The sequence below is a fragment of the Schistocerca serialis genome, chromosome 6, assembly GCF_023864345.2.
Source record: "Schistocerca serialis cubense isolate TAMUIC-IGC-003099 chromosome 6, iqSchSeri2.2, whole genome shotgun sequence".
Lineage (NCBI taxonomy): Eukaryota > Metazoa > Arthropoda > Insecta > Orthoptera > Acrididae > Schistocerca > Schistocerca serialis.
The window spans coordinates 385329398-385345638 of record NC_064643.1 but is presented as its reverse complement, the minus strand read 5'-3'; positions in this window follow the sequence as shown (position 1 = coordinate 385345638).

Genomic DNA, 16241 nt, shown 5'->3' with positions numbered 1-16241 from the left:
GCATCTTTGTCGCCATAAAGGCATTCTTAATTATCATCAACTCACCATGTCCAATCTGAAAGGTAACTAACGCTCACGATCGTTGCAGCGTGTATTCAAAGGAAACCTGATTTGCATCGACATAGTGGGGCTACTAGCGCCACTCTTTGCGACTGGCGTGAAATCTGAGTAGAAATCTTCTTTCAGGCGTAGAAACACGCCTACCAACTGCCGTTTAGTAACACCACTCCCTCTTTGTTTTGGGAATTTTTTTTGTCACTGTAAATATTTTCAGTAATCCGTTATTTGGATCGGGAGATGTAATCCTGATCCCATGATATCATTCTCCCCTAAGCCCTCACCTATGTAACTGGACGCCTTGCGTCATACGCTGCTGCGGTTCCAGAGAAAGGAAACTCCCTAATTTATGGTTCAGGCAAACTACAGAATGGCTTTAGTAATGACACATGGTTAACAGCTGCTGTCAGTCCTTTTCTTTCCGGATTTCTGTTGGCTGTTATGGCGAGGAAATGACTGCCTCTGTGAGTTTAGATTTCTACTTCAATGTCTAGTAATGAGCTGCGAAAACTTTGTTATACGACAGTAGATGACTTAACGATGCTGCGTGGTATACACGAGTGTCGTGCTTAGAGTGTGGAGCAGAGACCAGTGCAGTGCACCTGTGCGCAGCTCTGAGAACGGCGGGTGCAGCGGATTGTGAGGCGCATTGCGACGTCACACAAGTTGTGGCGAGTTCTCGCAGCCAGAAGCTGTGGTGCGGACTACAGCACAGCAGAGCAGAACCCTAATAAAAGCGGCCATTCATCTGCACGCTGCCAGGGGAACGGGCGCTCCCAGCGGGTTGCTGATTTATGGCCCAACAACAAGCCTCAAAAAAGTTTCAAATGGCTGCTGCATGCTGCTGTTCTCTACCACACAACACTCCTCCGCCCTCCTGACCATTTACTTAACAACCACTTGGGAGGAACCTCTGCCACAAGTGCCGGCAACTTGCTGCACTGTTCGATTCGACGCATTTATTTTACTATCTAGTCAACTTCTAATCTATTAGCTTAGGTAAATGCAACTAAATATTGTAATAACTTTAGTTTAAACCTGGATAATTGGTTTAAGTCCAAACTGCCTTAATTTTAACAGTGGTTCCAGATTTCGATCATGCGACTATCCGTCATCAGATTACTAAATGAAAAGCACCAGTTTGCTTTTGCTCTACAATATTACTTTTATAGTGTTAACCGGTTTTTTACAAGGCCATCTGAAGACATTTACTGAGCATTGTCACCAATGAAGTTACAATGTTAGCAAACAACATTGCAAGAAAAGTAACACATCTAGATTGAAGCAGAAACACACAGTAAGTAACATCTTTGAAAGTGTGGTGGTAATGCAATGAAAAAGTAAAAAATTGAACAGTAAATAAATAACAATGCAGTAGACAGGAAAACGTTTAACAAAAAAACAGGAACAGCATGCCTACATAACAGTTTCTATTAATAAACAAAACTAATAAAATAAAATAAAATTAGTACTAGACAAGGCTACATCTGGAGGTATGAAACACAGGGAGTGATACACCAACCAATTAAAAGGAGAAACAATTATCAATGTAAATACAAAATACATAACGAACTTAAGCAATATCAATAATATAAATATCAATAAGATAAATAAATGCAGGAAAATGGAGGCGTTTGAGGGAACATACAGTAAATGCAATATGTGAGAGTGTGGTGGTATTACATTTTAATACTAACATTATATTCAAAAGAGTGTCTATGTAACATTTTGCATTAAATAAATAAACAAAGTAAAATATGAACAATATTCGACGAGACAACTACAAGAGGTGTCAAACATGGACAGTAATACAAGCAAGAAAGCCTTAACTATGGAAACTACAGTCTATATGGAACACAAAGACAACTTCGATAAATGAAAAGCACTTAATGAATACAGGAAAATTGGAATATGTAGGAACAGACAGTGTGAAAGTAATGAACAACAGAGATGATTATATGAAGTTTAGGAGAGGAGAAGTGCTTAGCTATGTGTGCTCATTTAGGATTAGATCTGGACTGTGAGCGAGATGACTGTTAATTTCCAGGGCTTCCAGAGTTTATGGTCTATGTTTGCTAGGTGAAGTACACAAGACACTGGCTGGTAGTTGTGACCCTTACTCAGTACAAACTCAGCGAATCAGAACAGGTGATTTTGTACACCCCACTGTTGGCTAATAACTGGATCTTATCTTTGCTATTAAAAACACAATGGGCTGTAGTGTTACTAACATAGTACGAAAGCCTGTACCTGCCGGCTTTCAGTGCTTTGGCTACAATCTGTAATACCTCACCTAGAAATGTTAGTGTACACCATTTCTTGCAGACGGTGAATGGGGAAGCAGGTGGGGCATAGAAGAGCGGTATAATTTTCCTCTGCAAGATGTGGTCAATAAGAACTGGACTGTAGCCATTGCCTGTGGCAATAAATTTTATTGTATCGAACTCTGATTTAAAATCATCTCTGGACATGGGGATGGTTATGAGACATCGAGACATTGAGTGGAAAGTTGTATGTTTGTGAGCTAAGGGGTGTTGTGAGCAAGAAAGTGCTTTTCATTTATTACAATGTTCTTCTACCAAGAACCGACGGAAGATTCTGTTAACGTCATCAGGTTAATTTAAACTGTATACGACGAGCGAGTAACGTTAACAAATGCTACAAGGATTTGCTACTAGCAAGAGTTGATCAATCGATAACGGATACCGCGCACTTTCTATTCATATGGGCTTCATATTGGTTTGATAAGGGTTGTCGTATAACCGTAATCAATTGAGACACGTTGATTCTATTAAAAAAAGTCGCTCATGTTGCGGCTGGATAAGTTTTCCTTTTTATTTAATTTAGTTTATTTATTTATTTCTTTATTTATTGAATCGAAGGAATGATTCCTTTCGTAGCATTGGTGTGCAACATTGATAATGTACATAGGACCGGCTTACCCATGAGACAAAGGAACGGGATAATTATTTTGTTTCGTTAGTTTTATTTGATTTGTTTGGGTCTTATTACCCTTACCACCAAGAGGAATTTCGCGGAATTGTCGCAAAGGCTTCTGCTGGGACTCGGAATGTACGACAGTAGTTAATGTAAAGCACCTCAATATGTTTCGAATCGATATATATTCAGTATATCTGTAGTTTACATAAGCAGATTAAAGAAAATACCTGGATGTAGTGGGTGGTGCCTTGGAGAAGTTCACTGCTGACCTCTTACTTCACTTTTTTCATAATGTTTTTTTGCTTTGGCTTGAAAGTGTGACGGAAGATTGGCAACGGCTGCGTGCCCTTATGATTAATATCGTATGTTACTTCAGCCGACCATCATAAATATCGCCTCAAACCTCACTGGTTAATTAATGAGCGAGTAGAATAAGTAATTGCACTGTATTACATTAATTCTTAATTGACAAAAAATTAAACAAGTTAGAGTTGGCCATGTGCTAATTTCACGTACAAAGCTGTATATTTACCTACTAAAATGTACTTTAAACAATGTCAGTGATTAGCTGGACTGTTATATTTATGGGTTCAGTGAATATTATCGAGAGGTTTTATACTGTTTATCTTTATGAGCAGGCAACTTTATTGTATACTAAGATAAACAGGTACTGCAAAGATGTAACAGCTACCGCCGGCCGGTGTGGCCGTGCGGTTAAAGGCGCTTCAGTCTGGAACCGCATGACCGCTACGGTCGCAGGTTCGAATCCTGCCTCGGGCATGGATGCGTGTGATGTCCTTAGGTTAGTTAGGTTTAATTAGTTCTAAGTTCTAGGCGACTGATGACCTCAGAAGTTAAGTCGCATAGTGCTCAGAGCCATTTGAGCCATTTTGTAACAACTACCAAATAAAATAAATTGATCCTAAACTTTCCTATCCTACCGGACACTGAGTACAAATATTAAAAGAAAAAGTCACCTACTTGTAATAGGATTTTCTTTGAGCAAGACAATTTGACACCTAGCCGGCCGTCATTCAGTCAAGATGGTATACTCAGTGTTGAAACAAAACAATAGGCTTTACCAGAAATATCGACCCTTCGACAATGTGTCTAACAGTGTATTTTAAATACGACAGTATGCCATTTTAGGCACTGTATAACACTTGTAAGTAAGCCTTATAAATATGGAGCCTTATATAGTTATATCACTTCTTATGTATTTCACTGTTATTGTCTAATATGCTTTCAGAAAACATTTGATAATGGCACTTTGAAGCTGAAATCATGATTGTGTAAGTGCAAAAGGAACACTGAACACTGCAAATAAACTACAGTCTTATAGCGGTACTGACTTTACAGACTCATGAGAGACGCACTAGGTAGAAGCATTAAGGATTAAGCGAAGGGAGTCACCTAAGTGAACGTCAGCTCATGTGGAATCTTTTTCTGGCGACCAAAGCTGGCAGCAAGCAATGTGAATAGCTGAACAGTTTCTCTTTCTTTTCAGAAGTTATAAAGGCGACTGTAATTTCTTCTTCCCCCACATCAACGTTTGTCCTGTAGCGTAGTGGGGTCTCAACTTTAAGTTGCGTGTCTCCATTTATGGTGATTTTATCCTTGTAGTCTGTATGGAGAGTATCTAGTCAACGTTACGCCGATCTCGCAATAGCTAGTTTTCGGTTGACTCTCAATGAAAACAAGCGTTCTGCTGGTGTTTCTTGATCTATTCTAGGTTGGTTCTGCATCACTGTAGACGGTTTTCACACATCTTTTTGAACATAGATGCTAGTCCGTGCGTCATCTAAAAATCTCTTCCTGAAAATAAGTACCAGGACTGAAGTGCACCGTAGCATTATAGGTATCCGTTACAACAAGTCCCTCCTCTGCTTCTCAAGTTGCTGGAGACAAAGATTCTACATGGTATAAGGTATGTGCGCATACTGCAGAGTTGTATACAGAAATAATACTGGAAACAGTAAGCGCGTGGTGTGGAATAACGGCTGCAATTGTCATCGTCCCGTATGTCCTCTGTAGCACAACGACTGGGAAACGCTACCTTCAGATGCTACAGATAACGTTTGACTCAGGTTCTCTGGATGAGAAAATACCGAGGACATTATCTTCATGGAAAACTGCTCATCTCCTCGCTTTGCAAATGTCGTGCGGAATTGATTGAATGAGAAGTTTCCAGGACGTTGGCTGGGGAGACATGGACTTCATAAATGACCTGCTAGAAGTCCAGAACTGACACAGAGTGACTTTTCTTTACGGACCTGGGTAAAAGATGAAGTGTACCGGTTGAAACGTTGCACATTGGACGAATTAGAAGCACGGATTTGGGAAGTCCTTACCAAGACCCTGCTTAACTTTTTCCAGAAAGCTGTGTATTCCATTCCAGGTCGTTTGAGGACTTTGGTCGACGCCACTGGTGTCGACTTTGAATTAAGTGGGCGTATGTTATCTTATTCCTATATGACAGTGTACTTACTGTATTAGTTTGGAATAAATAACTCTTCAAAGATAAAAGTTGTACGCCAATTACAACATTTAGTTTCTTCCGGCCCACCCTTATTTTCGACTTGATTCCATCCAGAATATGATCAGAAATCAAAGCAGACACTCGTCGGCTGATACTCGTATCCGAGTTTTCATTTCTCTCCTGAGATTTCCTTTGTCACGGTTCAGGCGTGGAAGTGTCGTTGATGGCTTAGCAATCCAATCCTAGCGTGGAACAGGCGGCCACAGACATTACAGCTGATGGAAGGTGGAGGACGTGGCTGAGCCTGGAGGAGTTTACGTCTCTGGCGTTTGTCATTCTCCATTCTTCGACGTTCCAGCTCAAAGTTTTGAAGAGCATTTGAGGTAACTGAGCGCCAGCGACTTCGGTCTTCTGCTATTGTGGACCAGTTACTCGGATCGATGTTCAAGTTTTTCAGATTTTTCTTGTACTGATCCTTATAACGTTTGAGAGGGGCACCTCGTGGCCTTTTACCTGTGCTCACTTCGCTGTACAGCATTTGGTGTGGAAGTCTGTCATTTTTCATCCGCTGGACATGTCCGACCCATCTGAGTTGATGCCCAATGATAAGAGCTTCCATGCTATGCATTTTTGCTTTCTCTAGAACAGCCGTGTTGGATATGAAGTCATCCCATTTCAGGTTCATGATATATCTTAGCTTCTGTTGGTTGAAGCGTTCTAGTTTCTTCATATCGCAGCGATATAACGTCCAGGTTTCGCAACCATATAGCAGGGTGGAAATGACTACAGCTTTGTACACCATCAGTTTGGTGTACAGTGTTAGGTCTTTATTCAGGAAGACACGCTTTGTAAGACGACCAAATGCTACATGTGCAGCACGTAATCTATTCTCCACATCTTTTCCAGATGAGCAGTTGGATGACAGTATGCTTCCCAGGTAGAGGAAATGGTCCACTTGTTCCAAGAGTGTATCATAGATGGATATGCTGAAGTCAGGAACGGAGGAGCCAGGACTTGGCTGCGCCATCACCTTTGTCTTTGGAATATTGATGGAGAGACCAAATCGTTCGTACGCCCTGCTGAAGGAATCAACTGACAGCTGCAACTCTGCAGGTGAATGAGCTGGAGAGGCATTGTCATCAGCATACTGCAGCTCTGTCACACGAGTGGTACTGGTGAACCTTTTCGAATGGAGTCTGGACTGGTTGAATAATCCTCCATCAAACCTGTACTTTAGTTCTATTCCTGCATTGTTTACGGTTGTCTCGTAAAGCATAGCTGCCAGATACAATGCAAATAATGTAGGTGCAAGAACGCATCCTTGTTTAAGCCCACTTGTTATTGGGAATTCACCAGTCATTTCATTCTGGCAGAGGACCTGTCCAGTCATATCAACGTGGAGAGCTTCAATCAGGTCAACAAAATGTTCAGGGCAGCCGAAGCGTTTTAAGACCATCCACATGGCTTCTCTGGGAACTGTATCAAAGGCCTTTTCTAGATCGTAGAAAACAAGTAGTAAAGGCTTTTGCTGTTCTCTGCACTTCTCCTGTAGTTGTTGTGCACAGAAGATCATGTCAATTGTCCCTCTTGAAGGTCGAAACCCGTATTGAGACTCAGGTAGTATAGTCTCTGAAAGTGTCTGGAGGCGATTTAAAAGGATTCTTGCAAAAAATTTTCCAGTGACAGAGAGTAGAGATATTCCCCGGTAGTTACCACAGACGCTTCTGTCGCCCTTTTTGAAGATGGTGACAATTGTGGAGTTCTTCAAGTCACCTGGTACCTTGCGGGTTTCCCACATTAGTATAATAAGTGAGAAGAGTCTAGTTTGTAGAGGCAAGCCGCCACCCTCAATAAGCTCCATCGGCATGCTGTCAGGTCCAGGAACCTTCCCAGGTTTCACACTCTTGAGTGCCTTGCAAAATTCTTGAAAAGTTGGAGGATCAGCCAGCCAGGGTTTTGGAGGGTGCTGTGGGACATTTTTGAGAAAATCTCCAGCGGCAGTAGAAGGGCTGTTTAACAGTGAGCTGAAGTGCTCTTTCCAACGATTTAAGATGTCCTGACTTTCAGTAAGAATGGTGGAGTTGTCAGCAGCTTCCAGTGCTCCTGATAAGGAGCGAATAGGTCCATACAGCTCTTTAATACCAGCGTAAAAGCCACGCAGGTTCCTTGCATCAGAAAGATTTTGGAATTCTGTGGCTTTCTGTTGCCACCATTTGTTCTTGATTACTCGTATTTCACTTTGACACTGTCTACCATTCAAAGCATGCACTTCTGACGTGGTTCGTGATTTCGGAAACGAGTGAGTCGTCTGAAGCGATTTTTTAGCTAAGATGTTTAAAGATACATGTCTCTAGCAGGTCTGCATAGTAGATATTAACAGTGTCCGTATTATTAGATTCTGTTGACACGCGTTCTGTCTTCTTTATATTGAGAGCATAAGATATCAGTAAATTAGCAGAATAAATTCATAAATTTGAAACACACACAGGTAGTTTTTTGCTTCGATAATGAACAAACAGAAACCAGTTACACCTTTAAGTCACAGTAATATTTAACTGGGTGCAGACTCAGCAATTTCACAGTTTTCCTGACAGATCTGCCTAACGAAAGATAAGTTACACTAATCGTGAACAAGTATCTTTAAACGAGATATTTTGCAACATGATTGTATAATCAGTATTGCTTTAATTCAACGGTTAGTTTTGCTGCTTACCTCTGTCTTAAATTCATCGAAAAACAAAATATAAAGTTTCAACAATCCTCTCTCGGCGGTTGACAGATTTATAAACTTGAAAAAATGGCTCTGAGCACTATGCGACTCAACTTCTGAAGTCATCAGTCACCTAGAACTTAGAACTAATTAAACCTAACTAACCTAAGGACATCACACACACCCATGCTCGAGGCAGGATTCGAACCTGTGACCGTAGCGGTCGCTCGGTTCCAGACTGTAGCGCCTAGAACCGCACGGCCACTCCGGCCGGCTTTATAAACTATTCGATAGACCATTCAGTCAACGTATTTGTTAAAAAACACAAAAGAAATTTAAATGTCAGTGGCACTACCAGTAACTGTAAAGTTCCTAAGAACTCATGTAGAAAGTTCATTCGTCGTCTCGAAAAATACCAAATTTTGCGTGCCTACTGTCAGTGACTTAGTCTTGACAGTTAAACTGCCGGAAAAAATTGACACCGAGAAGGAGTTGTGCGATATAATCGAAAACTTATAGGTATGTTTCTACATCTGGGGGATGATTTATATTCACACTTCACGCGAGTCGCTTATGAGTGGTGTTAGTGGCGCCACTATGAATATGCGAATCAAGCTTTCTTTAAATACATGCTGTAACGATCGTGAGCGTTACTTATCTTTGAGGCTGAACGTGGTGAAATGATGTTGGTCAAGAATGTCCGTAACGCGACAAAGACGCCATTATCATAACTTCACCAACCTTGGATGATGTCGTGTAATAGGGCTACAAGAAGCTGGGTGTTCCTTCTGCAATACTGGAAAAAGACTTGGCAGCAGTACAGCCACCGTATATTACTGCTGGCCGCGATGATCACGGGAATGTACGATCGCAAGGAGACTCCGCTCCGGTCTACCACGTAGCACTATCGAGAGGGAAGACCATCGTGTTCGGCTTATAGTTCTGGCGCATCGTACTGAATCTATAGCGGCAATCTGAGCAGGAGTTGGAAGAATAGCTACACGACGAACCGTTACAAATCGGTAGCTTTTAGGGTAGCTCCAAGCCAGACGTGCTAAACTGCACATTCCACTGATCCCAAACTAACTCCATTTGCGACTTCAGTGGTGTCCAGCGAGAGATCATTGTAGGGAAGGTCGGAAGTCTGTTGTGTTTTCTGATGAAAGCAGGTTCCGCTTCGATCCCAAGGATGATCGTGCGTTAGAAGGAGGCCAGCTGAGGGCCTGAAAGCAAACTGTCTGTGGCTAGATATACTGGACCCACACCTGTAGTTATGGTCTAGAGTCTGATTTCGAGTTAGCCCAAGCACTTTGACTTCAGGTTTGTACGTCAACGTGATTCGACCGGTTGTGTTGCTAATCCTAACAGAATTCGAGGGGACGTTTTCCAACAGTATAAGGCTCGACCACATACCAGCAATTACCATTTGAAGTATCTTGTCTCGCGCTTACATTAACCTGTGATCTTGCAATGTTAAGCACTTAAATATGTTACCTAGACAAATGTATTCCTGACACTTCATTACTCTAAATAAATTATTTTTTTGCCTTGCGTTTTTCTTTTGCGGCATTGTGCATAGATTGTAAAGGCTGCATATCTGCAGCAGAAGACTTTCGTAAAATTACATTAACTACAGTTTTATGTGTTCTCAGCAAAGTATTAGTGTTTTTGTGCTGTGATGAGTGAGCAGACACAAAATTGCAATCATGGTGGCAAAATTGAGTTAATGTGAACAATGCCAATGCACCGTAACGCAAAATGCATAAAGGCAAAAACTGTCAATTGTATATGTGAAACGATATTTCTTTCGGTAGCGAATTCCGCTAATCATAATCGAAGAGGCAGTGGTTTCCAGAATATGCGAACAGGAGACAGAAACACAAATGAGCACAGAAGATGCTTTACACGTAAATAAAAATGAAGACAAGATGTATCGAAACAGCATTAGTTCTGACAACAGGGATTTGTAAACTACACGATATGTTTGTCGTTTGAACAAGTGCGTGTCTTCATTAAAAGACTCTTTAATAAACTGCAGTACACTTGAGATGGGGAAACCAATAATTGAAGAAACTGGATTTTGCTTGCTGTTAAACTTCTGCAACATAATGGAAAAAGTCAATGAAGCACTGGAATGTGAAACAGCGTAAAGTAAGTGATATTAATAGGGCCAGGTTTTGTGTGAGAATACGTGTTAGATTGTTGTATGAAATTTTCGGCATACACTGAGCATTAAATTTTGAATTTGTTTTGTTAAAATATTCTAAAGCGACTTTGCTTACTTTTCATTTCTGCTACCCCGAGCATCATAACTCATACCATGCATTATGGTACAGCATTCTTCTAGAGCAAGTTAAACTCTTTGTGTAAGATTCCAGATAGACAGGTGTTACTTCAAACACGCTCGGCTACTTCAGAACTTCAGTAACAACAGCAGCACATTGTTATCAAAAGTCCTCTCTCAGTGGCCAGGCACCTGTGGACGGCAGTAAATGAAATAACAAAATAGAATTTGCAACATTTAGTCCTGCCTTAAACGCATCTTGCAAAGGAAACTCAACGAAAGTTGCCGTAGCTTCATTTCTGTACTTATCCTACCATCTCCTCGTAAACGGTAGTGCTGTATCTTCCTATGAGTCAATCTCTAACTGCACTTATAATTTACTAATGGAAATTGTTTTTTGTAAGACACGTGAAAGATCCGCCGACTGACGACAAAGTGACTGACATTTCCGGGTATAGAGCTCAGTAGTAACGTTGGGTTATTTCGTAACACAAAGTTCTTATCTCTCATGGGAGACAGCGAGACAATGTCTGGTCCCACTTCAGCTGTTCAGATTCAGTCTGTTAAACCAACTGCGAAAACAATCCGAACCCGGAAACACGTGCGATCATATTTCCATTTCTTTCTTTTTTTACTCGCTGTCACTATGTATGTTGTTCCCATGCATGAATTGGATCTGAAGATCGAAGTTTGAGATGTTTGAAATCGGTCCTCTGTCTACACATGTATGATTAAGTTGAGAAGTTAATAAGACATTAGTCACGCTAACAATCACGTACGTCTTCCGATACGTCTCGTCTTCACTAGATACTACTTAGAAGAATCACCGTTCCTAGTTCTTAAGGGAGTCACTTTCTGTTTACAAGAAATGTTCCGTCTTTTAATTGCTCTTTTGGTGACAACAAAGGCGAATTAACACCTCACATGGCCTCTTATTAATTAACACTTCTACCGATAAACACGGTCGTCTCGAGACGTTTTTAGCCTGGTTTTTACTGTGGTAGTAGCTGTGAATTAAGTAGTTGGTTGGAGCTGGTTCCCTTCTTCACAGTTCTCACTCCATGCTACCGACTTCAAACGGCCACCTCCTCTTAAATATTCGTACCCTACGTGCGTGGTGGATACAACAGTTCCGTTAGATCAGCGAAGTTAAGCACCGTCGAGTTTGATGGCACTTGGATGGGTGACTATCGAGGCCGCCATTCTACGGGTTGCACTTAGCCTCGTGATGCCGACTGAAGAGCTGCGAAAACAGGCAACGGTCGGGGAAGTGGTGTGCTGACTTCACGTCACTCCTTATCCGCATCCTATGACGCCAGTCGGCTGAGATTGACACAGCGGACGGGCGGTTGGCCCTTCCCTAGTCCGTCGGACGAAGAGATGGAGAAGGAGAAAGAAGAGGAGCCGTAACGCTCTACCTGCTGCTATCCTGATAGTCTCGGCTATTTCATGGTCGGTATAATCCACCACTGGCAGTAGCTCTTAACGTCGCTAGCTCTAATCTTACATTTAAATCTGTCACTCTCTAGGGAACTACGCCCTCCTGTCTCCCAACATGTTCTCTGAGCGCACACTATGTCGAACTTGCGCAATGTTCAGACACTATCATTTTGCACCGTTCATTAGGAGAACACCGAAAAACTGCGTTTTATTTACTGAAGTATTTGTATACGCAGTTAGTGTCAATACTTCAACACTGATCGTGTGCAAAGGATCAAAATCACGTCATTCAAAGAGGAAACCCGAGTGACACGGTGAAGGAGGAGTGGCCTAACGAACACAGGATTGTTCAGCTGGCGACAGAATGTAACAATGCTACTGAAAGCCGTAACTCACAGACACTCGAAAAAGATGCCACACATTTCACGGAAATCCGATTAGAAAACATCAAGGGACGTCTTTCAAAGCAGAACCCAAATACTCTTTAACCATCAACGTATCAATCCTGTAGATAAAATTAGATGCACAGACGCTAACAACGAGTCAATCTTCCCGTGTTCCACCCTTGAAATGAGCGGCAGAAAACCCTGGTATGTGTTACAGTAAATCGTTCCTCATGAAGCTCTTATCACTGATTGATGGAGTTTGGATATCGATGTAGGTGCATTAATACCAATAATTGTTGTGCATCAGAGACGAAACAATAATTGAAAATTACCTTAAATTCTAGTATAGAATGAGCACTTCGGCTTCTGTATATGTGTAATAACTTATACCTGAAGCTAATCACCTTATTAAGATGCAAAGGCTAGCCTATATCAGGCATCTACAAAACCCAATTCCATCGGCAGCGACTTGCGCGTCGATGGGGATGAAATGATGATGATTAGCACAACACAACACCCAGTCCCTTAACGGAGAAAGTCTACGACTGAGCCGGGAATCGAACCCGGGCCCACACTCAATAGAAAACAGTTGACTGATTAACCTTTATGCAATTTCCTTGTAATTGCATTTGTTTACTGTCAAATTCAGCAAGTGGATGAGTTACGTTACCCCGGAGACCTGCACTGTGAGCCAGTACAGACAAAGCCTAAGTCAAGCAATTTTAAAAACGTCCTATTTACGTGAAAGACGCATTGTGAGACGTTTTAGATCATGTGTTGGAAAATTTACGAGGTAAAAAAAATGTAGGGTGCTATTTAAAAAAAGACGAATTGCTATTGATACCTTCGAACTGAAAAAAGTCCAAAAATGGTTCAAATGGCTCTGAGCACTATGCGAGTTTACTTCTGAGATCATCAGTCGCCTAGGACTTAGAACCAATTAAACCTAACTAACCTAAGGACATCACACACATCCATGCCCGAGGCAGGATTTGAACCTGCTACCGTAGCGGTCGCTCGGTTCCAGACTGTAGCGCCTAAAACCGCACGGCTACTCCGGCCGGCTGAAAAGAGTTGCAAGAATGGTAATCATGCTGGTTAAAGTACCCTTAGTCGCTAAACAGTATACTCTTAAAACGTTTTTAATTTTGCTTCGGGACAAAATGCAATTTGGTGTGGTCAATGGAAGGTGTAAAAGTAGTAATTTGCAACAGAGCTGGAAGACCACAACGCCGAGTTCGCTGCCAATATCGTAGACAGTCATAGAGTTTCGTGATTCTGATTGCTGCATTACTCTCTAATACCTACAAACTTTGTTCCCTGCGACTGCTTACTTCTCCCGTGGCGGCTACGCATAATTATGCGTCTCGATCTCGCTGCCTCTAATTACTCATCGGACTGTGTTCATTATAGTCTCTCCAGGTTGTAAGGTTGTCCTTAACCGCTTTATGTATTTATTTTTTTCGTTGATTCTTATTTCTAGTATTTACTGGTAGTAAAATAAAAAAGAAGGTCGTGTGACTAGGGCCTCCCGTCGGGTAGACTGTCAGCCGGGTGCAAGTCTTTCGATTTGATGCCACTTCGGCGACTTGCGCGTCGATGGGGATGAAATGATGATGATTAGCACAACACAATACCCAGTCCCTTAACAGAGAAAGTCTACGACTGATCCGGGAATCGAACCCGGGCCCACAGGATTGACATTCTGTCGGCTATTTCAAATGGCTCTGAGCACTATGGGACTTAACAGCTATGGTCATCAGTCCCCTTGACATTCTGTCGCGCTGACCACTCAGCTACCGGGTGCGGACGGTAGTAAAATGGTGGCTGACTACTATTATATTAGCTGTGATCGAATATACTGAAATATTCGATTTCTTCGTGCATTCTCAGTTTCTACTAGCTACTGGACCAGAGGCTACAATTTTAAGTTTACTTGACCTGACTATTATTTCCAGCATATATTTCTCCTTCTTCACAGTATATGTTAATAGACTTCATCGCCTACAAAGACTACCACCTGTGCCTGAATGCTGGACATTGCTTACTATTTCACTAATCATTGTCCTTATTCCATCGTCAATGTGATGTGATACGCCTCTTTCAACACCGAAGTTGACATTCGTTGTCTGTTTTCGGCTCTGGCAGTTGTTTATGCGTCAGCTAGTCTTTTCTCCCGCAATTGCCAGACCAAAGACTTGCTTGAGTAAGGTAATAGCGGCCTATGTTACACTTTCCACTGTCTGTTTCTTCATAGTGCTTCTGCAGATGTCTTTATATCACAATCACAACGCTATTATCTCCACAGGCGCTGTGCCTCTCTCCACAGATTCGAGGGATTAGTTCCATTGCATAGTAGAAGCGCTGCAATTCATGTTTGCGATTCTCCAGATGCGCTCTCCAATACGGCTATGTCTAAAACCAGCTGCAAAAAATTGAAATATTCACCGATTCGTAGTATGAAACATCTATATTTACTTCTATATTCCGGAAACTACTGAATGGTATGTGGGGAAATTTAGTCTGTGTAGTAATACCACTTCCCTTATTTCCGTCCCAGTCGCAAATGGTGCCCCGAATGATCGACAGTTGCCAGGCTTCCGAGCAAACTCGGATCTATGTTATTTTCACAAGATATACGCAGGAGGATGCAGGTTGATTGACTCTTCTGAGAATCTACGCTCTCAGAACTGTAAACTACCCACTGATGTATACTCTCTTGTAGTGCGTTAGACTGGGGTTGGATGATTTTCACCATAACAATACGGAGCGTAAAACACGCAGATGTCTATACATCCACACTACAGAAGTTCATTATTACTTACAGATCATGTTATTTCATATTCTTATAACAATGTTATTAATACACTCCGACCAGAACTATTGAACACCAAAAGGAAGCTCAGATGCCCGTGCTGAGTAGGTGGTGTGCCTGACTTGAAAACACAGCTATAACGTAAATAAAATATAAACTTCTATGCTGCGATGATGTTTATGAACCAAAACGTGTAGTGATAGTGAAGGACTAGGACAGCTGCGTTTTGTGCATTTCATTAAATACTTAAAATCTGTTAGCAAATACCAGCAAAAATGTTTCATCTCCGAGACGTTTTCCCCTTACTCAACCTACCTATAGCGAAACGCCCTTCATTTCCTCCACCATTCCCTCTCTTAGCATTCAGTAGAGTCATGTAATGACTCCAAAGCGACGAGCAACTACTAACTTTCTGTCGATCGAGCGTTTTGTAAACTACCTTCTTCGTGCGTGGAGTACTTCCGATTCTTCCAATGAATGTTAGGCATCTGGATTACAGAATTATTAGTCCTGTGTGGTCGCTGCATTTTTAAATCATTTTTTACTTATAAAGGAAGATATTTAAAGGATTTCAGTACTTCCAGTGGTTGCTAGACAATCATATAATATAGAATATCGTGTTTTTGGATCTATTTAAGCAAACATTGGTACATTTGTTTGTGTTTGAGGTCAACTGCCAGTACCTGCAACAAGCAACGAGTCTGTGCAGGACTTTGTGAAATTCTCTACGAGTTATATCGTTGTGACACTAAAACATCATACGCGTCATCAGCATCATGAAGCTCAAGATTTTATCCACTGGGTCATTCATACAGGGTGGTCCATTGATCGTGACCGGGCCAAATATCTCACGAAATAAGCGTCAAACGAAAAAACCTGCAAAGAACGAAACTTGTCTAGCCTGAAGGGGGAAACCAGATGGAGCTATGGTTGGCAGCTAGATGGCGCTACCATTGGTCAAACGGATATCAACTGCGTTTTTTTTTAAATAGCAACCCCCATTTTTATTACATATTCTTGCTGACGTAAAGAAATATGAATGTTTTAGTTGGACCACATTTTTCGCTTTGTGATAGATGGCGTTGTAATAGTCACAAACATATGGCTCATAAGTTTAGACGAACGGCAGG